This window comes from Pongo abelii, chromosome 14, assembly GCF_028885655.2.
Source record: "Pongo abelii isolate AG06213 chromosome 14, NHGRI_mPonAbe1-v2.0_pri, whole genome shotgun sequence".
Lineage (NCBI taxonomy): Eukaryota > Metazoa > Chordata > Mammalia > Primates > Hominidae > Pongo > Pongo abelii.
In genome coordinates, this window is record NC_071999.2 from 56,428,618 (window position 1) to 56,455,165 (window position 26,548).

A 26,548-nucleotide genomic window follows, 5' to 3' on the forward strand; every position below is an offset into this window, starting at 1 on the left:
CGGGCAGGGGCTGCGGAGGCTCCGCCCCTGACACGTCCCAGAGCCACGTGATACACCGCCTCGCTGTTCTACTGGTCAGTCCCTATCCTCTCATTAGCATATTTAAACAGCTCAGGGGCGGGGGAAGCTTGTAGGCCGGCTCCGGGGACAGTTATTGAGCACGCGCAGAGGCGGGGCGTCGGGTGCGCGCGAGCGGGCGGGCGGGCCGACCCGGAGGCGGGCTTCGGGAAGGGGCGGGGCCGGACTGCGGAAGGACCGCGAGGTGGGGGCGGGGGCCGCGTCCGCGCGCGCGGGGCGGCCGCGGCCGTGAGCCTGCGCGTCAGGGCCGCCGGCCTCTTCTTCGCTGTTGGAGGTGATAGGGGTCGAGGGGAGGGAAAAAGGGGCTGGCGTCAGCCCCCCCTGTGAGGTGGCCGTAGTGTGGACGAGTAAGAAGGGCTGAGTAAAGTGGACAAACACCTAGTTAGGAGAAGAGGGCAGGCCCGCAGCCGCCCTTCCGAGGAGGACTCGGGGCCTCGCGGGCACCGGAGGAGGTTCCTGGGCCTCGGAGGGCGGCCCCGGCGCGGGCGGGCGCGAGCGGGCTTGGGCGGGGGAGGGGAAGTGAGAGGTTGTTTATGACCGGGGACTAATCTCCGCGAGTCACAGCGCTCCCTCTGGGGAGTGCAGTTGAGGGGCTGTCCTCGCCCGGAGCCTCGCTTGGCCTCGGGGGAGCCACGAGAGGTGGGAGTTGGACTCGCAGCGGGCCAGGAGCCCTGTCATTGGAGGACCCGCCAAAAAGGAAACAAACCCTCTTTTTCTTTATCCGACCCCAAATAGGGCCTAGGGGAAGACTCACATATCGGTAAATGGTTTGTTGCCCGTTTTATTCTCTGGGAAATACAACTGATCCTACCAAAGAAATACCTGTGTCATGCCGTGTTTACTTAGAGCCATAGAATACCTGTTTCAGAGCTGAAGGGGACCTGAGCCCATGATAATCCATTACCTCGTGTGAAAGCGGAAAAACTGACTTCAGCTTGCCCAGATGGCGCAGAGAATGGGTTTCCCGTAACCCCGCCTGTGTCTTTCCTTCAGCCTCGTCCCAAATGCCGTGGGAGGGAAGGCATTCTCTGTCAAGCTGCTGTCACCTTACCTGAAGTAAGGAGTCCACGCCTGCATGTCCGAGGAAAACAGTTTTCTCAAACACATTAGTTGAAAAACTGAAGACACTGCCTAAAATACAAGCTGAGTTAGAGACAGCCCTTGTAAGACTAGGTAGGTATTTACAGGGCCTCTCCCACTAGCTTTGTTTTTCCAGAGTTTGTTCTTTATCCGGAAATTCTTAATTTGCCTACTGATCATTTAAAGAAAGGGTTCTATTAACATTGACACAGAAGAGACACTGTGGCACTTTTTAAAAATCTGAGTTTCGTGACTTGGTATAACTGCTGAAACTTACTGTTAATTTATAGCAGAGCTGTTTGAGTAATATGCTCTTCTATGAGTATGAACAATAGAAGAAGTGTGATTTTTAAAGAGATTTGGACTACAAAATAAGAGCATGGAATATAGGCTTTACAGCCAGTACTTGCTGAGGATGTACTGTGTATTAGGTGTGGTGCATATAAAAAATAAATAAAATGTGGTCCCTGTCTTCAAAGAGCTTATGTTTTCTAGGAAAATGCTACATATTACTAGCTACTCCAAGGCAGAAAGTTGTTAGACACCAAATCAGAAAAAATAAAAATGTATTACCTTGGGGTGATGCAGGAACATTTTCCAAGGTTTCAGCTTTGCTTTAGTGTTTCTTAAACAGATCATAGATCTGAGGATAAGAATCAGAGTTCTATGGCAAAATGCGAGTTATTTTACCAGTTATAAAGATAAAATTTGTCTTTCAACTTGATCATTTGCATAATTTTATACAATTGCTCTTTAGTTCTTTATATTTGTGCTTTTCAAACTGGTCTGTGGACCCCAGCCTACTGAAGACATTCTCTAGGATCATAATTTATTTTAGGAGTCTGTACATTATTCAGGTTTAAGAAACACTGTCTTAAAGGACTGGTAGGATTTGGATATGGGTAAAGGAAGGGGAAGCTGCTAGTGAAAAGATCTTCCCGACATTGAAAATGTGAAGAAAGGAAGTTAGGACAGCATTGCTGAGGGCTTCCTGAGGAACAGTGAAGTTCAGCTAGGTTGGAGCAACAGGTGCATGTAGAATAGTACAAGATCTAGAAACACAGGTGAGATCTAGGCAGTAGAGGGCCTTTATTCCAAGCTATGGAGGTTTTTTTCCCCTATAAATTGGAGATTTATTTTTCAGTTGGGTTGCTAAGTACAAAGCAGTGTTTGAAAGAAATCAAACTAGACTGCTGAAGATTACCATGCATTCACAATGACCTTACCTATTATTAGTTATTCGAAATCATTTTTCAATGGAGCCATTGTCACAGGATCCTTGGAGTGTCACTTTTCCAGCTGGAAAAATGGCACCTCTGCCCGAGTTTTGGTCAGGCTCATTCTGCCTACCAGGCCCAGCAGGCTGCACTCTGCTCATACTATGGCCTGGATCCCACGCCTGCCAAGTGCAAGCCAGGTGTGGAGCAGCGAGGGGTGTGTAAGCGAGCAAGCATGGGGTCCGGCCACTGTATACAGCCCGGCATGCCAGCTGCAGGAGGGCGGGCAGCTCCAGGGGCTGGCCCCCTGCAAGGCTGTGGCTGGACCAGGTGTACTGCAAGCAGCTTCCACAGCTGGCACCAGGGAATGCAGTGAAACCTGGAAGCTTGGAGATGCCAGGAGCTGCAGAGCCCCAAAGAGGTTTTCACAGGGAGCTCCTAGGTCTGGGCTCCGCAAAGGACTACAGCTCTTCTTTCCTCTCTTCTCACCTCTCTTTCCTTTCTTCTTATCTTCTTCTCTCTTCTCTCCTTCTTGTGTTGCCCACAACATGGCAAGCCAGGGGCATATTTCAGCCCTGTTTGTGTTACAGCTCTTTCAGCCATGCCATTTGGCAGGTCCCGAGTTATTGTCCCACATCCAGGAAGAATGAGGTATGTGGACAAGTGGAGGGTGAGCAAGGCAAAGAGGTGCTTTGTTGAGCGACAGAACAGCTCAGAGGAGACCTGAGGGCAATGAGTGGCTTCTTTCTGCAGGCAGGTCATCTCAATAAGTGTCCAGCTCTCAGCAGAGAGGAGACCCACAATGGGTAGTTCCTCTCAGCAGGCAGGTGGTCCTGTCATCTGCTCAGCTCTCCACAGAGAGGAGACCCACAGTGTCCATAGACCCACAGTGGGTAGCTCCTGTCTGCAAGCAGGTCATCTCATTGTCTGCCCAAGTCTGGTTCACTCCAGGGTTTTTATGGGCTTCTGAGAGGAAGAAGTGTGTGCTAATTGGTCCATGGGCAGCCATGGGCAGGCCTGGAGAAAGCACCATAAGTTCTCACTCCGTTGCATGGAACTGGCAGCCTGACCCCTGGCGTTACCGGGGACCCACCCCTTTCCACCCAGGATCCTGTCTGGCTCCTGCTGCCATTAACCTGCCATCCACAGTGCCCATGGCGCCCAGGTTGTTCATGCTGAGTGGTACCTACAGGCCTTCACTGAGCTGTCATTCCCCCCTCGGCCTGCCTTCCTCCTGTGCTCATCAGCACCCAAAGTCCAGAGGGGACTGAGGCAGCAGGTGGCTTGCGTGTCAATGCTGCCCCAAGCATGTGCACACCTGGCCGGAGGCTTGGTCACAACTTTGCTCTGAAATCAGAGCGGGTGCTGGGAGCGGGGAGAGGCCAGGCAGTGGGAACAGGCACTTCCAAGCCTGCGGCAGCAGGGAGCTTCCTGGTCCCCTGAGAGTGGGTCTCCTCTCTGTGGAGAGCTGAGAAGATGACGGGATGACCTGCCTGCTGAGAGGAGCTACCCACTGTGGGTCTCCTCTCTGCTGAGAGCTGGACACTTATTGGGATGACTTGCCTGCAGAAAGAAGCTACCTATTGCCCTCAGGTCTCCTCTGAGCTGTTCTGTCGCTCAACAAAGTACCTCTTTGCCTTGTTCACCCTCCACTTCTCCGGAGATGAATGGGTCCACAACCATGACTGGGTGGCTGCAGCTGCACCCAGGAGGGCAGGACTCCCACTCTTCCAACTTGGAAGGGGGCAGGGCTTCTGCCTGTTCCCAGCTCTTGCTGGCTCCATGGAGCACCGCGGCCATAGCTGTGCCTCCCTGATTGTAGCCAGCGTCAGGGCAGCAGCCACTTCAGACAGGCCACTGCCATCATCACCATCATGGCTCTTTCTTCCCTGACTCGATGGTGTTAGCAGGTTGTCATACTAGGGTCATAAGTGAAAGTATGTAGTAGAGATAGGGTTAGATGCAAAGGTAAGGAAAGCCAAGTCCAGTGAGCCAGCCATAACCAGAACCTATGCTTATGATGATGACTTCTGAGATCAGAGATTACATGTCCAGTTCAGAAGTCCAGATGTAGTGGAAGGTGAGGCGCTGAGGCAGAACAGGAAAGAAATGAGGACATACATAGGCAGCAGTCAGAAACTAGGAAGCATTGACAAGCAATCCCTAGAAAAAGTTGTGAAATAAGCCAAGTTTATTATTAGTGACTCTGGTTGACAGTTTAGCTATTGGTGGATGATGGCCTAAAGCAGTGGTTATTAGCCAAGAAATGCACATCAGCATCACCCATAAGGCTTAAAAAAATAATGTGCCAAGTGCCCATCCCCAGAGGAAAGGAATTCAGTAGATTTGAGATAGGCCTTGGTCATTTCATTTTTTTTTTTAAAGTTCTTCAGGTGAATCTTAAACATAATTCTGATTAGGAACCACATGCTTAATGTATAAGAATAATGTATGTACCTGGCATCAAGTAGTACTCAGTAAATAACTTAAAAAATTCACAAAACCTTAGAGTTAACTGCATTTTTAAATAGAACTCCTAAAATAAATCTGCACACTAGAGGAAAAAAAAAACCCTGGGTGATCACCAATATATTTAACAATGGATTTGTATCATATGCATATTTATGAATTCAACTATGTTTGGCAAAAAAGAAAATGAGAAAACCAAATACTGCTGGAGATTCCTGCTCTTCCCTCAGTGAGCTTAGGCCCTGGAGTGAGCAAAAGATGAAAAACATGAATCTCTTCTTCACTCAACTTCTTTCTGTGATTCTAGAAAGATTCTGGTTATATTCAGCCTTATCTTTCTAAAATATGGCCCCCAAATGCAAGACAAGTATTTCACCAGACTCACCTGAAGAAACAGTGAGCTCTTGCAGTGCTAGAGAGAAAACTAGTTAGAGTAGTCTGTGCTGAGCCTTGTAATGTTACAGTCTAAAGAATTAGGGAAGATTTTTCTGGGAGGGCAATGGTTAGAATAGGTGTATTGGAGAAAACTTCCTCTTTGCTGCTGCTTTTAAAGGAATGTTTTCTTAATGCTCTTGATCCAATTTAAAAGGGCATAAATAAATTATATGAAAACCTTTGAAAGAATGGTGATCCTGGCTTAAATAATAACCTAAATTGTCGAAATGGAGCTATTCTAACAGAATTAAAACTGATGAATTAGATTCATTTGTAAGAGCCAACCAGAGCCCTTTTAAATTATTTTAAACCAATTAAGCAGGGTAACACAGTTTAAAAATAATTATGTGCCAATGACTTGGTTTATGATATCTAGATGTGCCATCTGAGCAGAATAATCAGATACACTTAGTGTTCCTCATATGTAGCCTAACAAAGTTTCTTTTGGCTGTCTTACCATTTCCTCAGCGCTCTGCTATACTACTCTCTTTGAGATCACATTAGTCAATGATATGGAGAGGTTGAGAACATCAAATAACATATAAAAGTTACAAGCATAAAAAAATTAGGTGCAAAACTGTCCAGCCAATGTAATCAGTTAATACATATCTAAGGAAATTTAATTTTGGTCATACTAATGTTACATCAGCCCTCAAAAGAAAATGCTGGTAGAGATGACTATTAAGAAGAAATTAGATCTTTCCAATGAATGGTGTTTCACAGTAATGGTTGAAGTCTCAGACAATTCAAGATCAGCCCTGAAAATGGGTACATCCAGATTGACAATTAGAATCAAAGTAGAACAGCAGAAGAACATGAACGTCGCAGTCATTCTTTCAACTAATATTAATTCCACACCTAATATGTGACAGCCACTGTCTTAGGTCCTCAGAGAATGTATAATCTAGTGGAAAGACAAGACAGATAAACAGATAATGAGAATACAATATTATGATGTCAGCAGACCCCAGGCATAAAATAAGATGACTTATAGGGTTCCTTTGACAATTGGAGGTAACATACCATATTTTATCAATTTTAAGACCATGAGTTGTAACAAACACCATTATTTTTGGACCATGGAGGGAGCCGGAGGGATATGCTGCTACTTAAACTATGACACATAGAATTTTTCCACATTGTATTGAATTCTGCTAAGAGCATTACTGATGCAACATTTTTAAAAGTAATATTCCACTATTATCTTTGGTATTTTTTTTGCAAGCTGTTGGGGTCCATTCTATGAGTTTCAATGCTGGTGCTTTCTTATTCCAACTCAAAGGTATCAGTGAAGGGTTTTCAGATCACAACCAGGATTTAAATCCTTTCTTTAAATGATTAGTTGACTGAAATGTCAAGGGTTTGCAGTTGTCTAGTCATGCCACCAGGAATAACCAGGAAGTTTGCACATGTTCAGGCTAAGACAACTACATCACAACTACCTTCTGGTGACAGCATTGTAAGACACCATGATTGTAGGATGCCATTCCAGTTTTAGAAATATTGGAAAGATGTACATCTTAGATTTGGCAAAATATCATTTATTGCTGGCAGCTATTAAAATATGTGTTATTAGGAGAATGTACAAAGAGCTCTGTGAGCACTGAGGATAGAGCACCTAACTCTCACAAAAGAAGTGATATTTGAGCAGACAGAAGTCATGAGGATGCATGAGTGGGTAAGAAGGGGCAGTTTAGCGCTGCAACTACATGTGTGGGAGAGTGGTAGGACTGGATGCTGGGCCATGTCAAGAAGGGTTTCATGTGCTCAACTAAAAAATTTTGAATCTTATTATTTGGGTGATAGACAAACTTTTGGGGTCAGGGAGTGACCCTGATGATATAATTTGGCTATATCAAATCTCATGTTGAAATCTGAGCCCCAATATTGATGGTGGGGTCTGGTGGGAGGTGATTGGATTACGGGGACAAGTCCCTCATGAATGGCTTGGTGCCATTGTCTGAGGACTGAGTGAATTCTCACTCTTTGTTTCTGCAAGGTCTGGTTGTTAAAAAGAGCCTGGGACCTTTCTCCCGTTTACCTCTTGCTTCCTCTCTCGTCATGTGACATACCACTCTCCTTCCCCTTCCACCATCATTGGAAGCTTCCAAAAGCAGAGGCTCGCTCTTTCCTTGCCTAACACAGCCATGGCTTGTGGTCCAAGAAGCATCTGAATCAAGTAGCAGCTCCAAAGCACTGGATGCTGGATAAATTGACCAGTATGTTTGCCCCTTGTCCATTCACCAGTCCCCACAAGTTGAGAGTGTCTTCCCCTCATCATTTTCCTAAGGAACAGACTTAAGTATGCCCTGAAAGGAGATGAAGTAAAGAAGATTTGCATGCAGCGGTTTATTAAAATTGATGGCAAGGTCTAAACTGATATAACCTACCCTGCTGGATTCATGGAGGTCATCAGCATTGACAAGACAGAAGAGAATTTTTGTCTGATCTATGACACCAAGAGTCTGTTTGCTGTACATCATATTACACCTGAGGAGGCCAAGTACAAGTTGTGCAAAGTGAGAAAAATCTTTCTGGGCACAAAAGGAATCCCTCATCTGGTGACTCATGATGGTCGCACCATCCACTACCCTGATCCCCTTATCAAGGTGAATGATACCATTCAGATTGATTTGGAGACTAGCAAGATTACTGATTTCATCAAATTCGACACTGGTCACTTGTGTATGGTGACTGGAAGTGCTAACCTGGGAAGAATTGGTGTGATCACCAACAGAGAGAGGCACCCTGGATCTTTTGACATTATTCACATGAAAGATGCCAATGGCAACAGCTTTGCCACTTGATTTTCCAACATTTTTGTTATTGGCAAGGGCAACAAACTATGGATTTCTCTTCCCTGAGGAAAGGGTATCCGCCTCACCATTGCTGAAGAGAGAGACAAAAGACTGCCAAACAGAGCAGTGGGTGAAATGGTCCCAGGGTGACATGTTAGATCTTTGTATGTAATTAAAAATAATGTGGCACGATTAATAGCCAAAAAAAAAATCAGAGTCTCATGCCATGCATGCATCTTGTAACAGCCTGCAGAACCATGCACCAAATAAACCTCTTTTCTTTTTTTTTTTTTTTTTTTTGAGACAGAGTCTCGCTCTGTTGCCCAGGCTGAAGTGCAATGGTGCTATCTTAGCTCACTGCAACCTCCACCTCCCAGGTTCAAGTGATTCTCCTGCCTCAGCCTCCCAAGTAGCTGGGATTACAGGCACCTGCCACCATGCCCAGCTAATTTTGTATTTTTAGTAGAGACGGGGTTTCACTATGTTGGCTGGGCTGGTCTCGAACTCATTACCTCAGGTGATCTGCCCGCCTCAGCCTTCCAAAGTGCTGGGATTACAGGTGTGAGCCACAGCACCCAGCTTAAACCTCTTTTCTTTATAAATTACCCAGCCTTGGGTATTCTTTTATAGCAATGCAAAACAGACTAAGACACCCAATAATCAGATTCTTATTTTAGAAAGATAAATTCAGTAGTGATTTGGAGAATGGATTAGAATGAGAAGACAGTGGGCAAGGAGATGAGTTAGACAATTTCTTTTTTTTTTTTTTAGATGGAATCTCACTCTGTAGCCTAGGCTGGAGTGCAGCGGCACAATCTGATCGCTACAACCTCTGCCTCCCAGGTTCAAGCAATCCTTGTGTCTCAGCCTTCCAAGTACCTGGGATTACAGGCATGCACCACCACACTCAGCTAATTTTTGTGTTTTTAGTAGAGGTAGGGTTTTGCCATGTTGCCCAGGATGGTCTCAAACTCCTTGACTCAGGTGACCCACCCTCAGCCTCCCAAAGTGCTGGGAGCCACCGCGTGAGCCACAGTGCCCAGTTGACAATTTTTGCATTAATCCACAGAACACATAAAAGCACTGTGGAAGTGGCAACAGGGAAGGTGAGAAGAGGATTATCAAAGACATTGTGATGATAGAATGGACAGGACTTGGTGAACAGAGTTGATGCAGGCAGAATCATGATATTGTGTGATTAAAGCCATCTTGTGTCATTTAAGGTGAATATCATCAAGCTACTGATAACTGTAAATTCTAATAAGATGTATAACTCATTTCTAAAGGACAAATGGTGTTTATTCAGTCATTTGCTTAACAAATATTTATTGAATGTCTACTCTGTGTAGGAGCTGGGAATGTAGGAATGAATAAAACGGGAAATAATGCCTGTCCTTATGAAGTTTACATTCTAGTGGGAGAGGTAGACAAATAAGTATAATATGTGGTATATTCACATTAAGTGTTAAAGAGGGAGAATAAAGCAGGGAAAGGAAATGAAGTGCTGCAGAGGGAGGAGGTTTGGAGTTTAAGACATGGAGAACAGGGAAAGGTGTCACTGAGGGTGTCAATGATGTTTCAGTAGAGACTGGACAGAGCTGTGCAGATACCTCAGGAAAACCAAATTTTATCTATTATTTTACTGGAGTGCTGTAGTCTGAATGTTTGTGTCCTATCAAAATTCATATGTTCAAATCATGACCCCCAATGTGATGATATTAAGAGGCAGGACCTTTGGGAGGTGATTAGGCAGAGACCTCATGAATGAGATTAGTGCCTTTATAAAAGAGGCCTGGGGGAGCTCATTCACCTCATGTGATGGCAGAGCAAGAAGGCACCATCTACAAACCAAGTCCTCACCAGACAGCAAATCTGCCGGCACCTTGATCTTGGACTTTCTAGTCTCCAAAAGTATGAGAAATTTCAGTTTTTTATAAACAATCTGGTTTATGGTTTGTTTTTTTGTTTTGTTTTGTTTTTGACAGAGTCTCGCTCTGTCATCTAGGCCAGAATGCAGTGGCGCGATCTCGGCTCACTGCAACCTCCACCTCCCAGGTTCAAGCAATTCTCCTGCCTCAGCCTCCCAAGTAGCTGGGATTACAGGTGCCTGCCATGATGCCCAGCTAATTTTCTCGTCTTTTTAGTAAAGACGGGGTTTCACCATGTTGGCCAGGCTGATTTCGAACTCCTGACCTCAAGTGATCCACCCGCCTTGGCCTCCCAAAGTGCTAGGATTACTGGCGTGAGCCACCGCGCCTGGCCAGTTTTATGGTATTTTGTAATTGCAGCCCAAACTGACTAAAATGTGAAGTTTAGGTAAACATTTGCAGTTTGCTATGCTGATATTAAAGTATTATCTGTTGGTAAATATTCTTTGCTGATACTTAATAAGTATTCTTATTAATAACAAGTATTAATAATATGTATTCCTCACTAATGCTTAATACAAATCCTTACTAATAACAGTATTAGTATTAATTAGTATTAATCAGTATTCTTTGCCAATAAGGGTTCTCACTGACAGAAAATCAATTATTCATTAAATATTATTGAGCTACTTCTTGATTTTATAGTAGACAGGTGCTGTTTTAGATTCTGGGGATTCAGTCGTGACTGAGATAGATGTAATCCCTACCCTCAAAGGGTTGCCAGAGAAAACACAGGACTCAATTGAATTGGAATTTCAGATAAAAAACACATAATTTTTAGTATAAATATGTTTATGTGATACTTATACTAAATATACCATGTGATATTTGGAATATACTTATACTAAAATGTATACTAAATGTGTTGATAACCTGAAATCGAAATTTAACTGGGCTTCCTGTGTTTTTATTTGCTGAGTCTGGCAATTCTATGCCCTCACTACGCTTACAACCTAACATGCTGGAAGCAGAGATTTGTAAATACAAATAGCATACAGTGAACAATGCTGTATAACCTGGGAAGCCATAAATTAGAAGGCACTGGGACCCTAACTGTATGGAGAAAAACTGTCAGCCAACCAGGAACATCCACCCTTAAAGCAAGAAATAAACTTCTGTCGTATTTGAGCCATTACGTTTTGGAACCATTTGTGCCATGGTCTATTTGTTATGCCAGCGTAACCTAACTAACAATGTGTCCTGAAATCTACTATCATTTCCAAATTTACTACAGAATCAAAAGTTTTCATACAATGTACCAACAACTAATAAAATATGTGTAAATAAAGGCAACAGGAAGATGGGCCAAACCCTAAAAATGCTTATGCTGTAGTCATCATTCTATTAACAATATAGCTTTAAACCTAAGTATTTTCAAAATGGTCATGAGGGACATCAGATCATTTTAGGAAAATTACATAACTTGATGGCTTCCCTAAGCAACTAATACTACACATTTATACATTATTCCTGGCGATTAAAACATTTTCTTTCAGATAATTATTGAATGTAGAGACAGGTTTTGTAGGCTCTAAATTTTTAATTAAGACATGGTTTTTGCCTTCAGAAAGTATATGGCCTAATAGAGGAAATAAAGATACAAAATACTAGCAGAATATCATCAGTGCCCAAAGATATGTGCAAATTGTATCTCTAATTGGAGTGAGAAATTCATTCAGATTAGAGGGGATTAAAAAGAAGCTGAATGAGGAAGCATTTTTTCCCTCAAAGCGTTACAATTTTCTGTCTTTTTTGAATTTAAAAGTAGAGCTTATTGTCAAGAATTTGCAAAATACAAATATAAGAGAGAAAAACAAATATCACTTCTAATCTCACTACCCAGAGATAGCCACTAATAACATTTTTGTATGTATTCCCTCCTTTATGTTTTAAATAAAATTGGGGTCTTATTATATATCCTTTTTTGTGTGTTTTTCCACTTAACATAAGGTGAGCATTTTTCATATCATTAAATAATTTGTAAAAATATGACTTTTTCATAAGTGCATAATTTATCCCATAGATGTATTGTGATTTATTTTCCTCTTATGACAAGACATTTTGTTAATTTCTAAATGTTTTACTTTTATAAATAACGTTGCATTGAACAGCCCTATACATAGATATTTGTAATAATTCAACTACTATTTTTTGAACACTAGTTACTGCTCTGAATGTTGGAGATACATTAGTGAACAAACAGTCCAAAGTGCCTGCCCTCATGGGGAGGAGGAAAGAGAGACAATAAGGATGTAAACTATAAATTACATCAAATAGTGATGAGTGCTCTGGGGAAAGCTAAATCAGGGATGGGGAATAAGAAGTGATGATGTAGGGGCCTTGGGATTGTAGTTTTAAATAGGGTGGTCAGGAAAGAATGATAAAATGGCATTTGATGAAATACCTGAAGGTGATGAGGCAGCAAACCAGATGGATATTGGAGAAAAACATTCCAGGCAAAGAGAAGCATGTAAAGACACTGAGTTTGGAGTGGATCTGGCATATTTAAGGAACAGCAGCAAGGAGGCCAGAATAGCTGAAGCAGAGTTCATAGGAAAGCTGTAGGAGGTGAAGAAGTCCAAGAGGACCTTCTGATGCTAAGTGGAATTTGGCCTCTATGCCCAGAGATAGGAAAGCATTGGAGGGTTTTGCACAGAGGGCTATCTGATCATTTTGGCTATTCCGTGAGAGTAAATTATAGAGGGTAGAAACAGGGAAAGTCAGGAGGTTATTGCTGTAATCCAGGTGGGCAATGATGGTGGCTTTTAGACAGTGGGGATAACAGTAAAGGTGGTGAGAAATGGGTTTTTATTGGCTTAGTGTGGGTTTTGAGAAAAAGGAGTCAGGGATGACTTAAGGCATCTCCAGTTAGTTCCTTAGGATAAATGTCAAGAATGGGAATTTATTAATGCATTTTTAGAGCTCTTTATACATATGGCCAGATTGTTCACCTGGAAAGTTAAGTTAGTTTATATTTGCAGTATCCTCCATGAGAAAACAGTTTATAAAAGTTTTTGAGAAAAAGCGTTTCAGCTAGAATTTTTAATAGCTTTGCAAATTATATAAGCCTTCATAGAGAATTATTAGAGATCTGAACCAGTCACTTAAAGCTTGCATGTATATGTTACTACATTTTAACCAGGAAAATCTTTCTGATAGAGATTACCAAAGTCCAGGTGTTTTCCTTTTGAGCCTGTACTATTGAAATAACTAAAACATGGAGTGGAATTTGATAAATGCCAAAAAAAAAAAAAAAAAAAGTTCCAAATACGATAAGGAGCATTTACCCAAGAGAAAAGGACAAGAAAGAGGAACTTTATACATAATTAGAGAAGAGGGTATAGAACCAGGGACCTGACTTCTCAAAGCAAAGAGAAAAAAATTTATCTTTTGCTCTTAGAAAAGCAAGTAGGTTTTTTAAAAAATTACCAAAACATCAAATGAAGCAAAGACTAAGAAGTTAGATTAAGAAAGCCATTGTTGACTTCTGTAAGTCTTTTTTTTTTTTTTTTTTTTTTTTTTTTTTTTGAGACGGAGTCTCACTGTCTCCCAGGCTGGAGTGCAGCGGCGCATCTCCGCTCACTGCAAGCTCTGCCTCTCGGGTTCATGCCATTCTCCTGCCTTAGCCTCCCGCGTAGCTGGGACTACAGGTGCCTGCCATCACGCCTGGCCAATTTTTTTGTATTTTTTTAGAAGAGACAGGGTTTCACGGTGTTAGCCAGGATGGTCTCGATCTCCTGACCTCGTGATCTGCCCGCCTTGGCCTCCCAAAGTGCTGGGATTACAGGCGTGAGCCACCGCGCCTGGCCTGTAAGTCTTTTTAGTGGAATATAGATACAGAAGAAATAAGGTAAATTAGATCACTAGGAGTTTTAGTGAATGAAGTCGGAATATATAACTTCTCTTTTTGCACAAAAAAAGATAAAGGAAAAACTCGAATATGTTTTTAGGTAGAAAAAGAGCAAGGAAAAACTGAGGCTGTGAGAAAGGTATAATTGGTATGGCAGGTCTCTGGAGCAGGAGAGGACAGGGTCAGCTTCATAGACGGGGTCATTAGGATGTGAAAGATGGAGCAATGACTTCTCTGAGACCAGAAATAATGACAAGAATACAAGCAAAGTAACTAGCACAATTCCCAGTGTGATGGTTAATTTTATGTATCAACTTGACTGGATCACAGGATACCCAGATATTTGCTCGAACATTATTCTTGGTCTGTCTATGAGGGTGTTTCTGGATGAGATTAACATTTGAATCTATAGACTGAGTAAAGCAAACTGCCATCCCTAATGTGGGTGGACCTCATGCAATCAGTTGAGGGCTAAATAAAACAAAAAGGCTAAGTAAGAGAGAGTTCCTTCTGCCTGACTGCCTTTGAGCTGGAACATTGGTGTTTTTCAGGCTCAAACTGTAATACTGGCTCTTCTCAGGCCTTGAGCCTACTTGCCTTCAGATTGGAACTTTACCATCTGCTCTCCTGGTTCTCAGGCCTTCAGGGAAGACTAGAACTATGCCACTGACTCTCCTGGTCTCCAGTTTTTCAACTTCAAATCTTGGGATTTAGTCTCCATGATCATGTGAGTCAATTCCGTATAATAAATCTCATAGATAGATAGATAGATAGATAGATAGATAGATAGATAGATAGACAGATAGATAGATAGATAGATCTTTCATTGCTATTGTTTCTCTGGAGGACCCTAATATAACCAGTATTTAGTAAATGTTTAATATGTGTTGAATGACAATTATAGAGGAACTCAGAGGTGGAGAGGATATATGCAGAGGGAGCTGTGAGAAGTGGACAGCTGCCCACACTAACCAGTGAGACTAAAGACCCAGCCAAGTTCTTCAGGGAGATTGATTTGGTAGCTATGAGAATAATATGGACAAGCAAGCAAGTCATCTGGACTCTTGATGGGCAGAGATGCCACGCTGGCAAGCAGGTTGTGAACCTCTAGGAGATTCAACAAGCATGCCTGTGAGGGTTCAGAGCGCTGTGTCAGGAATATGATGGGAAGTAACAGGCAAAGGCAAAATATCACTGGCATTAAGGAAATGGCATTAAAGAAAACAGACACTTCACTGTCTACTTGTGTCAGAGCTTCCCCATGGTCATTTAATCTAACACACCTGTAAGCTAAGTGTTCCTACTTTTTCAGAAAAAGAAATGGAAACTAAGTAACATGAATTAACATAGTCCAGGGTCACAGAGCAAAATGGAACAAGAACCTGGATCTGAATTCAGAGGCAGAATGCTGGGTAAGTATGACGGTACTTATTGTTGGCACACCTGTGGGAATTGGGGGTTAGGGACAGGTTTCCCAACCTTGTGATGACTATAGGAACCGGGATTCAAGGGAGACACAGGCATAAAGGAGAATGTCAGGGAGACCGTCGACAAAGTATCTTGTAAGGCAGGAATTTGCTCACAGGAAAATGGGAAGGATAAAAGGGGACATTAGTGAGAATATCATTTTAATATTCAGTTCACTAATCTCCAAAGACCCATGTTCTAAAAGAAAGTGTGAATAAAATAGCTTAACATCTTATTATGCAATATCTATCACTGATGATAGGCACATAAGGAGTTCTCATTACATCTACTTAATTTGCCAGATTAACTGATGCTCCTTGTTCCTTCTTTCTTTACTTTTTCTTTTTAGAGATAGGGTCTTGTTCTGTCGCCCAGGCTTGGGTGCAATGGCATGATCATAGCTCACTGCAGCCTCGAACTCCTGAGTTCCAGTGATTCTCTTGCCTCAGCCTCCCTTGTAGTTGGACTACAGGTACAAATCAGCATGTCTGGCTCTTGTTCTTTAACACATGCTTGTAGCTCAAAACTAGTAGAATTCCCTCTGATACATTTGTGAACCTCTGCTCCTACTACAAGTTTTATGCTACTGAAGTCAGTTGCCTTTTTCTCAAACCTGCTTATACCAGTTAAACTTGTTATTGAAATTAATTAATTAAATAGGTAAACCAGTGAAATATGAAACAAAAGTCAGTCACTAAAGAAATTACTGGCAAATTAAGTGTAAGCAAAACAACTGCAAAAGTCTCAAAAAAGTGAGTAGAAATTTACAGATATTTTGCTGGCAAATGAAATACATTTGTAGTTTAAGTTAAAATTTAAAATTAAAGATATGTATGTATCATTTTTAAATTTCTCTGTTTAAATTGACTTTTTCCCTTCACCAATCACAATACCAGTGTTGGATAAGGGAACTTTCACTATATCCTGTGTTGTATTTGTATGGTACTTTTGATCATTCTTTTAATAAAAGCACAATCTATCTAGAAAAGCAAAAATAAAGACTGGAGTCCATGTTCTTTTAGTGACTCCATTCAGCACTTTCATGTGAATCCTCAGTACTGCATCTAATACTACATATCTTCTTAAACTGTTCCTCTAACTCTTAGGGAGAATATGATTCTTACATACTAAAGTTTGTATCATGAACATTTATGGCTCACTTGTATTCACAAGATTATGAGGAATTATGCATTTAGGAGCAGGTTAGGTTGTCATCATCATTGTTTTTTCATGATAAGCCAATGTGTACAGCATGTTAATAGTTTTCTCTGTAAGGAATCTTAGAAATAATTGAGTGCACTTCTCTAGTATTAAAAATGAGTAAATGGACAGGCATAGTGGTGTGCACTTTTAGTCTCAGCAACTCAGGAGGCTCAGACAGGAGAACTGATTGAGCACAAGAGTTCTGGGCTATAGTGTGCTATGCCAAGTGGGTGTCTGCACTAAGTTTGGCATTAATATGGTAACCTCTTGGGACAGGGAACTACCAGGTTGCCTAAGGAGGAGTGAACTGGTCCAGGCTGGAAATGGAGCAGGTCAAAATTCCTATGCTGATCATTAGTGGGATGGCACCTGTGAATAGCCACTGCCCTCCAGCCTGGGCAACACAGCAAGACCCCATCTGTCTCTAATTTTTAAAAAATGAGTAAACTGAGAACTAGGGTTAAATAAACTTGCCCAAGGTAGAAATTTATTGAAATAAAATTAAGGGAAATGTTTATATAGCCCTTAACATTATGTCTTCTCCATGATATATAGCACTTTAAATCCAAGGATCTCAAAACACTTTTAAATCAGATCATTAATTCTTCTGATATCTATGTATCAAATTATTCTATTTTCTACCAGCTGGTTGTCCCTTGTCAGACTAAAAGTCAACATTTTCTTTGTGGATGAATCAATTGAGAGTTTCATTCATCTGGGAATAACAAGGGTTCACCTGAAAAACGAGGGTTATTTTTATCACATATGTCTGAGGTAGTCAGTCCAGGCCTCATCTGTCCACTGTGTACTTCATAATGTCATCAGGAACATTAAGCTTTCTCTGTTTTCTTGTTCAGCCATTCTCAATATGTGTTTGTCAACTCATAATTACCTAACTCACCTCAAGTATTGTAGGTTTGGTTTGGTAGAAGTAATAGGAAGGAGAAAAGAAAGCATGCCAGCTGAGCTGGCCTTCCTTAAAAAAAGAGATTTTTCTGGCTCACACCTGTAATCCCAGCACTTTGGGGAGGCCGAGTTGGGTGGATTGCCTGAGGTCAGGAGTTCGAGACTAGCCTGACTGACATGGTGAAACATCATCTCTACTAAACACACAAAAATTAGCCAGGTGTGGTGGTGGGTGCCTGTAAGCTACTTGGGAGGCTGAGGCAGGAGAATCGCTTGAACCCAGGAGGCAGAGGTTGCAGTGAGCCGAGACCGGGCCATTGCACTTTAGCCTGGGCAACAAGAGCAAAACTCCGTCTCAAAAAAAAAAACAAGAGATTTTCTAGAACTGTGCCTAAGTGGCCAACTATTGATCTGATTTGCCAACTATATCACATGGCCATTTCTATTTGCACAGGAGGCTGGGAAATGTAGTTTTTGGCTGCACATATGGCCACCTCCAACCAAACTGAGGCAATTAGTAAGGAAGGTGAGGATAGGTGTTGGGCTGTTGCCAAGATTAGAAAGAATGTATGTGTGGTTCCTGGCTTATACCTGTCATCTATTAGATGCTGAAAAATGGGGAGCTCTTCTTTTGTTAGAAAAGATAAAACAAGTGGTAATGTTTCCAAATTTCTTTCATAGTAATTGTGCAGTGTTTTCATACATGCAATGAATCCAATGTGGTAATAAGATAACTTTTACTGGAAGAACAAATTTTTACTAAACTGCCATTTTGCACTAAAATACTGGTACCACAACTTTTAAAAACTAATTTGATTAATTAGATTATCATTTGAACAATGGACAATGAATGTGCACTACAGTCTCAAAAATTTTAAAATATAAGTAACTTTTTCCTCTACTTGTGTTTTATGAGTTTGAAAATATTTGTTTATTGTACAGTCACATAATGATGTTTCCATCATGGTTGCACCACATATACAACTGTTCCATGAGATTATGGGGGGGGTGAAAAATTCTTAGGGCCTAGTGACATCAGCTGTAATGTCATAGCACAACAGCTTACTCATATGTTTGTGGTGATGTTGGTGTAAACAAACCTACTATTCTGCCAGTCATATAAAAGTAAAGTATATACAGTTATGTACACTACATAATAGTTGATCATAAATGACTGTTACTTGTTTATATATTTAGTATATTAAACTTTTTATGATTATTTTAGAGTATGTTCCTCTATTTATAAAACAAGGATTAACTGTAAAATAACCTCAGGCAGCTCCTTCAGGAGGTATCCAAAGGCATTGTTATGGTGGGAGATGACAGCTCCATGCCTGTTATTGCCTCTGAAGACCATGCAGGACACCATGTGGAGATAGAAGACGGTGACATTGAGGATCCTGACCTTGTGCTGGCCTAGGCTAATGTGTGTGTGTGTGTCTTAGTTTTTAACAAAAAAGTTTATAAAGTAAATAAATAGAAAATAGCATATAGAATAAGGATATAAAGAAGGGAAATATTTTTGTACAGGGATACAATGTATATGTGTTTGTTTTTTCTTTTGGGGGGTTTGTTTTGTTTTGTTTTTTGAGGTAGGATCTCACTCTGGTTGCCCAGGCAGAAGTGGCGCCATCACAGCTCACCGCAGCCTTGATTTCCCTGGGCTCAGGTGATTCTTCCACCTCAGCTTGCCGAGTAGTTGGGACTACAGGCATGCACCACCACGCCTGGCTAATTTTTTGTATGTTTAGTAGAGACAGGGTTTCACCATGTTGCCCAGGGTGGTGTCGAACTCTTAGACAAAAGCAATCCACCCGCCTCAGCTGCCCAAAATGCTGGGATTACAGGCGTGAGCCACTGCTTCCAGCTGTGAGGGTGTGTGTGTGTGTGTGTGTGTGTTGTTTGTTTTTTGTTTTTTTCTTTTTTTTGAGACAGAGTCTCGCTCTGTCACCAGGCTGGAGTGCTGTGGCATGATCTCAGCTCACTTCAACCTCCACCTCCCGGGTTCAAACGATTCTCCTGCCTCAGCCTCCCGAGTAGCTGGGACTACAGGCACAAGCCACCACCCCCAGCTAATTTTTGTATTTCTAGTAGAGACGGGGTTTCACCGTGTTAGCCAGGATGGTCGCGATCTCTTCACCTCCTGATCTGCCCGCCTGGGCCTTCCAAAGTGTTGGGATTACAGGCGTGAGCCACCGCGCCCGGCCGTGTGATTTAATCTAAGTGTTATCACAGGAGAGTCAAAAAGTTAGAAAAGGCCAGGCGCGGTGGCTCACGCCTGTAATCCTAGCTCTTTGGGAGGCCAAGGCAGGTGGATCACCTGAGGTTAAGAGTTTAAGACCAGCCTGGCCAGCATGGTGAAACCTCCTCTCTACTAAAAATACAAACAAATTAACTGGGCGTGGTGGTGTGCGCCTGTAATCCCAGATACTCGAGAGGCTGAGGCAGGAGAATTGCTTGAACTCGGGTGGCGGAGTTTGCCGTGAGTGGAGATTGCGCCATTGCACTCCAGCTTGGGCAAGAAGAACGAAATTCTGTCTCAAAAAAAAAAAAAAAAGGCCAGCGGGGTGGTTCACGCCTGTAATCCCAGCACTTTGGGAGGCCGAGGCAGGCGAATCAGGAGGTCAGGAGATCGACACCATCCTGGCTAACACGGGGAAACCCCGTCTCTACTAAAAATACAAAAAATTAGCCCGGCATGGTGGCGAGTGCCTGTAGTCCCAGCTACTCGGGAGGCTGAGGCAGGAGAATCGCTTTAACCTGGGAGGCGGAGGTTGCTGTGAGCGGAGATTGCGCCACTGCACTCCAGCCTGGGCAACAGAGAGAATCTGTCTGGAAAAAAAAAAAAAAAAAAGTTAAGAAAATAGTTTATAAAGCAAAACAATTACAGTAAGCTAATTATTGAAAAGAGAAAAACATTTTTATATAAATTTAGCATACAGTATTTATATAAAAAGTCTACAGTAGTATAATGTCCTAGGTCTTCACATTCACTCACCACTCACTTGCTCACTAAGAGCAAGTTCCAGCCCTATAAGCTGCATTCATGGTAAGTGCCCTATCCAGGTTACCATTTTGTTTTCTTATATCATATTTTTACTGTACCTTTTTAGTGTTTATACACACACACACATAACACTGTGTCACAATTGCCTACAGTATTCAGTACAGTAACATGCTGTACAGGTTTGTAGCCTAGGAGCAATAGGCCATACCATATAACCTAGGTGTGGAGTAGGTTATACCATCTAGGTTTGTGTAAATACACTCTATGATGTTCACACAATGATGAAACCATGTAGTGGTGCATTTATCAGAATGTATCCCATTAAGCAATGCGTGGCTATATTTATCATTAAATTATGTATCATATCATAAATAAAGCCTATTCCAATGGGTGACGTGTTCAAAAAATAACATCTGTTGAACCATTAAAATTTTACCATAAATATTTATTTGTACTACTCATATATTGTTAAGTAAAGATCTTGACCTTCAAAAGATGTGTATGTGGGGATCATTGGAGTTGTTTGTTTGTTTGTTTTTTAGAGACGGGGTCTCACTATGTTGCTCAGGTTGGACTTTAACTCCTGGGCTCAAGCAATCACATGCCATCATTCCTGGTGGGTTTTTTATTTCAGTCACAAGAATTTCTAGTTTGCTGTAGGCATTACCACTGCAATGGCAATACCAGAAGTTTTATATAGGGTTCTTGATTTTGTGAAGCAATAAGAGGAAAAAGACAAATATTTATTTGTCATTTTATATATTTTTAAAATCATTTTTCACACGTACATTAAAAATGTTAGCAGAATTTCATAGATATGAAAACGACTAGACTAACGTCTCTCACACACGAGATACATTGTGTGCAGTCAATACAATGATAAAACAAAAAGCTGAAAAACAATCCAACGTTTTGTTACACTGGACTTTAATCATGTAAGTCATTGTTTTTAAATAAGTGGGCAAAGCAGTTCATATAAAATCTTTGCCTAAATATTTTCTTTAATGTGAAATAAATAGGAAAGGAGTGGATGTACGTGTGTGTGTAAAAAGGAAGGGACTCTAGCCATTCTAAAAGTTCATTGAATTCATTCTGTAAGTGATGAATTCAGTCAATATATAAAGTTCAAACCCAAACTTTTCCCCTTTATTGCAAGATTTATTTTTTTCTACATAATTACTAAAATACCTGACTCCATTATCCAATTAATTAATATTTATATATATATATATCTTCAAATTGCAGTTTTTAAGCTACCAAAATTCCACCAGTAAGTCGTACATGCTTTTTTCTTTTGAACTTTTTCTTGCTTATTTTTTCTTGACTTAGATTTTTCCCATCACCTGTAATTCAGCTTATTTTAGATAACCTTTTGTCTTTCTTTAACTTATTTCATTTAGCCTAATTTCACTTCTTTCATACTGATGCCACAACCCCTATTTTACCCCAATTTAGCATATGTCTTGTTCTTAATGGTACTTATGTCAACACTATCATTTCATTGGCAACATTCTCACTGCTTGAAGTCAGGCTCAATGATGGAGCATTTGTTTAATTTTATTTTTTATTGACAAATAATAATTGTACATATTCATCATTGTGATTTTTGGATCCCTATAATCTATAGGGATCAGAGAGAGTAATTAGCATATCCATCATCCCAAACATTTATCATTTATTTGTGTTGGGAACATAATCCTCCTAGCTATTTGAAACTATGTTATTGTTCACTATAGTCATCCTACATCTATACATGGTATAGAACACTAGAACTTATTCCTCCTGTCTAGCTGTAATTTTCTATCCTTTAACAAATCTCTCCCTATCCCTCCCTTCCCCCTGAGAATTTGTTTAGTTATAAATATATTTTAGAAATAGCTGAAATAAAATGCACATGTTTAATTCTTTCCATTTTTTCCTAAACTTCTTAACCATCCAGATGGTACTTTTTTAGCTTGTTTTCTTTACTCCTTCCATATTTATATTTCTTTCTAGTTTTTCATGATCTCCATTGTAGAATCTTTGTAATACCCAACTTGTTTTATGTTCCTTCCCTTCCCACATAAATAGAAGAATGTGTACTCATTTCACTAAGTTTAATTAAATTGTAGTTTCTCAGGATAACTATATCTTTTATGACTGCTAATATAGTTCTCTCCTTCTTTCTGCATTGCCCTCTCCCCCAGAACTCCATTTGCCATCCTCAGCATCCTCTTATCTAGCTAGACTCCTTATCACTGTTCCAAACCCAGTTCAGGAAACCACTCCTGACTCTTGAGCCCTTGGTTCAATACTCAGCTCCAGTATGTAGCAGAGCTTGAGGCCATGTCTTACTCATCATAATATCTGCTCAAATATTTGTTGAATTCGTGAATGATTAGGTTACATGCCTTATTCTAAACTCCTGGTCCGATTCATCTATATTTTTCTAGGTAGAACCCTCATTCTACAGTAATACAATTTTTTTCATCTTGAGCTTTTCCTAAACATTTCACTCTTGTTACTTGCTGTCTCCCTTTAATCCATTCAGCCTTTTGCAGATAAAAAATTTTAATTTAAGTTAAAGTGCTCTTTATTTTTCTCACCAACAAGATCCTTTTATACTTCAAGGACCATTTTCACCTTCATAAGGAATCTGAAACCTATTCAGATCCAATAGTTTGCTCTTTTTCACAGATCAAGCTAAGCAAACTCCCCTGGCAGGAAGCCACCAGAAATTCCAGTTACAGGATACTGCCATTTTCTTTCACAAAAAAGGGCCTGGTAAGTGCAAGTGATGCCCTATTTCTCTTAGCTATCTCCAACCCTTACTCAAAGAAAGGGTAAGTAAAAATGGGTGACAGGTTAGAGGTTTAAAAAAAAATGAAATAAAAATGCATACACACATGGATAAAATACTTCCTAAAGTATGAGCTGCCTTATTTTCTCAGGTATGAAATTATTTTAGGGAAGTTTCAATAAATCAAATGTTAAGAAACTGCTAAAACATTTTTTGTGAGTTGCTTTCATTTTGCCTGATTTATAATATGTATTTCAACACTCTGCTCTACCACAGAGTATGTAGGTTTGTCTGTCATATCATAGCTTTCAAAGGGATATTCTTATTTTAAATCTCAACATCATCATTAATGGTTCTAATAATAAGAGGCCTAAATTTTAAATCCTCAGGGACATCAAGGCATCTCATCTGCTATGTTATTCAAGCACTGAGAGCATATTGCAAAACATCTAGGCAATAGAGGGCAAGAACAAAACCTAATGTTGTTACCTTATTGACAGTTCCTAAGATACATCATAAAATTATAAAATGTTTTGTTTAAAGCTGGTAGGCTATTTTAATAAGCGAAGAAAAGGGGATGGAACTTCTAAGTGTATCTATTTCAAGATACATCTTATAATTGACCCTTTTTCCTCCTTAAATAAATGTATTCCTCCTAGTACATAGCTCAGAGCATTGTTATAACATCCTTGAGAATGAGTCATTTAAAAATGGAGTTAAGAAAAGTTCACATTTCAGCCTTGTAAGTGGTTTAGTTATGTGATGACCTTGAAGATTTAGCTCCAATTGTACAGTCTCGTAAAGGGTACCTAGCATAGCTTAGAAAAGACAAGACCCCAAAATTCACTTTTACTCTACTAAATATTTTTGCTTATTGTGGTTTTGTTGAGGAAGGATTGGAGCTGGTAAAAAGGCAACAGGCATTTGTGTAGTGGTCTGAAGTTTGACGGCCAAAGATAAACATAGGAAAAAAATCGTGACTTTCAGATGTGTGACTTTGAGATTTGGCACAGGCTGAATTCAAGTTTACCTTTGCACTATTAAAAAAAAAAGTTTGCTAGGCAGATGGGTAAACAGTAGAGTTTATCTTACTTTATAATGAGTGTTAAACTATACATGATCTTTAGCCTCAAAATTGTTTATTCACAAATAATAAAGAGGAGCATTGCAGCCATACCTAAAAAAGACCTCATTTTCATACCTGATTCTTTTATCTGCCTTTCACTTATGTTGCTGTGTTTTTAAAGTTATAGCAGTTGTTAAAAGTTGTAAACTTATTTATAAAAACTTATGAAACTTTTAGAAAACTTCTGGTATACACAAACACACACACAAAGCAGGGGCGCATGCATTTATTTATTTTTAATTGATACAGGCTTTCCCCCTGTTGACTCTCAGCCAGAGACATTTAACTGGGAAACATTTGGAAAGGTATGAGGGCATTTTTCATTTCTCAATGATGGATGAAGGTCAGGCAGTGAACCACTGACTTTCAGTGCCAGGAACTAAGGATATGAAACAGTCTACAAAATGTGGGACTGACTGTCCCGCACAACCATGAATTATCCCATCCAAAATGCCAATAATGCTGTCACCCTTAAGAAACTCAAAGGGCTCAGCTATAAAAATAAATGAAGTGTTCTTCTTGAACAAGTACAGAAGCAGAGGAGTGTAGGAACTCCATGTGGACTGCAGAGACAGACAGCTTGAGTTCAAATCCAATTTATAGCTGTATGACCTGCATGTTTAACAACATTTAATAATGGTCTGAGACTCAGTTGTCCTATCTGTAAAATGGGCATAACAGTAATACCTGACTCATAGACTTGTTTTAAGAATTAAACAAGTTAAAAGATAGAAAATGCTTGGCATATGGTAATCTCTCAACTGGTTCTGGCTTGTGCTATTACAAGTTCATTCTGGTCTGTTTTATGTTAATTAGTATTGGTGAGAAAATGTACAAATATATTTTTTGAAACCTGAAGCTTCTAAATTAAAAAATCTTTAGGTCAGAATCCATTATGCATTAGAAGATATTTCTTGATAATGATAATCATAAGGTAAACATGTTCTCAGTCACTAAATATATTCAGACAAAGCAGTAGGAAAGGGTTAAGGGAGCATTCCCAGGCTGAAAAAAATTTTTGTGGTCTGTGGAAAAGAGAGGGTGTAAGGGGGATGCTTCACAGGGTGTAGAGATGCAGAGGAGGCCTAACTGAATTATAACCGCGAGTTTGCACAGTGGTGAGCATAGCTGATGAGATGCAAGCAAAAAAAGAGTATTGCTGACCTAGGACCATGAGGAAAAACCAAATCCAAATTAGTCAAGTTGGAGGACATTTGTTGAAAACTCCACACTTCCATGAGGTCTGTAGCCTTGAGCCTATCAGTGCCAACACAGAACATTCTGAATAGTTCAATGCCTCTTTCTGTTAAAGAGGAGATGCCTCACTCTGCCATTCAATCTTGGACTTGTTTGTGCACAGAGGTCCTTGCTTATGTAACACTCGCTTTTAACTATAATTCACAGAGTCCTTTAAACACATAAAGGGAAAGCCACTTTCGCTCCTGTTAAGGATGTATAAGCACAGAAAATGAACAGTGAATTAATCCTAGTGTTTTATACATTTTTTTTTTAAAAAAGAATCTAAGCCAGAATGAGGTTACTGCCTATGCAAAGAAGAAGACAGCTCATCACAGGCGAGTGTAACACGTTTTTCATATGTACAGATTAAGCAGCCTGAAACAAAAGGCACTCAAAAGGTAAAAGAATACCAGTCACCCCTCTGATTTGTCAAATCAAAGTTCTGTCAACTGTTAGATGTGTTATGTGATAATGCAAACGATAAATGCCTTAATCACAAATAGGATTGGATAATATCACCATTAGTAGGAGACTTCCAAAAATAGCAATAATAGTACTATGTTGACTCATTCTCTTTCAAAGACTGAGTCACAAAGTACAAAATCTAGTGAGTTAGAATTGATGACGGTAAATATCCTATTCCCCTGTTACTCTTGCTTCCTCTTCCTACTCTCTAAACCTTCACATTGCTATTCAGTCTCCTCCATTATGTTCCCTAGCTGTATATTTACATCTTGTACACACACCCACTTTTCTTCAGAGATCCTGTCTAAAGTTTGCCTTACTTGGATAGCACTGCCTTGAATGTTTCTCAAATCTCTGTCTTCACTATTGTCCCCTTCCTCACACTCCAGTCTTCATGTTACTGGGAGCTTTTAGATAGTGCTACTTAAATACAAATATTCTACCCTGAAATTCACACATTTTCTTCCTACAGTTCACATTCAAATCATCAACATATCTGGT

At 40.5% G+C, this 26,548-nt stretch overlaps 1 long non-coding RNA gene and 1 pseudogene across 4 annotated transcripts in view; both read left to right on the forward strand.

Moving 5' to 3' along the window:
- Positions 1–26,548, forward strand: part of LOC100935816 (uncharacterized) — a 90,589-nt gene that overhangs the window by 1,018 nt on the left and 63,023 nt on the right. The window contains exons 1-5 of one of the 4 annotated variants that reach the window (XR_010136788.1): positions 240–352; positions 1,072–1,251; positions 14,407–14,582; positions 15,168–15,267; positions 15,672–15,794. This is a non-coding gene — a long non-coding RNA (uncharacterized LOC100935816). Of the gene's footprint in view, positions 1–239; positions 353–1,071; positions 1,252–14,406; positions 14,583–15,167; positions 15,268–15,671; positions 16,305–18,706; positions 19,455–26,548 lie in introns of those variants that run through there. The other 3 variants (XR_008512688.2, XR_008512689.2, XR_010136787.1) reach the window with 3 other exon arrangements.
- Positions 4,043–10,733, forward strand: LOC129049533 (small ribosomal subunit protein eS4-like; annotated as a pseudogene).